Consider the following 1,215-nt stretch of genomic DNA (forward strand, 5'->3'; position numbering starts at 1 on the left):
GACAGCTTGAGCAGTTGGAACCGCCAGCTTCCCCTAGTCAGTACCAAAAGCCGTAGTGTGTGTACTCCTTGGCGGCAGCAATCTGAATTATTTAAACTGAATCATATGGTTCGCAGAATTTCGAAGGTGCTGGAGCAATGGCGTGAAATTCAATTGAAGTTATTGACTACTGAACAGATTAAAAGTTTAGACAGTTTGTATAATAAGTGCTGTAATAGTCGTAATCGACATGCAGTATCCTGTTTTCTTTCTTATGTGAGGATTTCAAGTTAGTCGTTTGTGTATTGTCCAAAGTCTGGGGTGTTCACACAGACAATTTAAATCTAGATTACAAAAAAAAAAAATTATTTTTGAACAGTAAATTATCAAAATAAATTATTCTTTAACTTTAGCCGTTCATCAACGCTGTGAGTTCGAGAGCACTCCGGGGTCCACCCAGTCTTATAAAAATGTAGTGGTCAAGCGTGTTTCTGATAAAATATCTTCTTCTACAACCGTTGATCTAGTAACAGTCCTCTCTGAGCAGTTCTGTATTTTTTATGGCTCAAATTGTTTTACTATATACCTTCACTGTTTTGAAAAAAGTCAAACTCAAGATCAATGATTGTCCCAAATGTGTTTAGTATATCCGCCAGTGCTTACTTAATAATATTTTGAGCTAAAGACTTAACCAATTCGTAGGTGTTATATTATATTACACAATGATATTACAAGATTGAAATAAATATTTAAAAAAATATATATATCTGTACTACTATAATATTGGATTAGATTGGTGAATTAAAAAGTAGTTAAATAGAAGGGTTTTAAACGAGGGAAGGGTACATCATGTATGTTAGAGGGATGGAGTTCCAGTTAAAGGCAGCTCCGATAAAAAATGATTTATCAAATGCAGCAGTTCGGTGAGGTGGAGGGTAGATGTCAGATAAACGGGACCTGGTAGTACGGGATTGGACAGAAAATTTGAATTTCAGGATTTCTAGGAAATAGGAGTGGCGTTGAGTACTAATTGCTTGGAATAGAAAGGAAGCTAGGAAATACTGGCATCGGAAGGATGGATAGAGCCAATTTAGGTCGGCGTACTGTGCAGTTCATAAGACGTTCAAGTCTAGATTTGAGATTACCCGAGAGTCCACCATATACCAGGCAGCCATAGTCCACCATATACCAGGCAGCCATAGTCCACCATATACCAGGCAGCCATAGTCCACCATA

This window comes from Halyomorpha halys, unplaced genomic scaffold (assembly GCF_000696795.3).
Source record: "Halyomorpha halys isolate HHAL.00 unplaced genomic scaffold, Hhal_1.1 Scaffold279.1, whole genome shotgun sequence".
Lineage (NCBI taxonomy): Eukaryota > Metazoa > Arthropoda > Insecta > Hemiptera > Pentatomidae > Halyomorpha > Halyomorpha halys.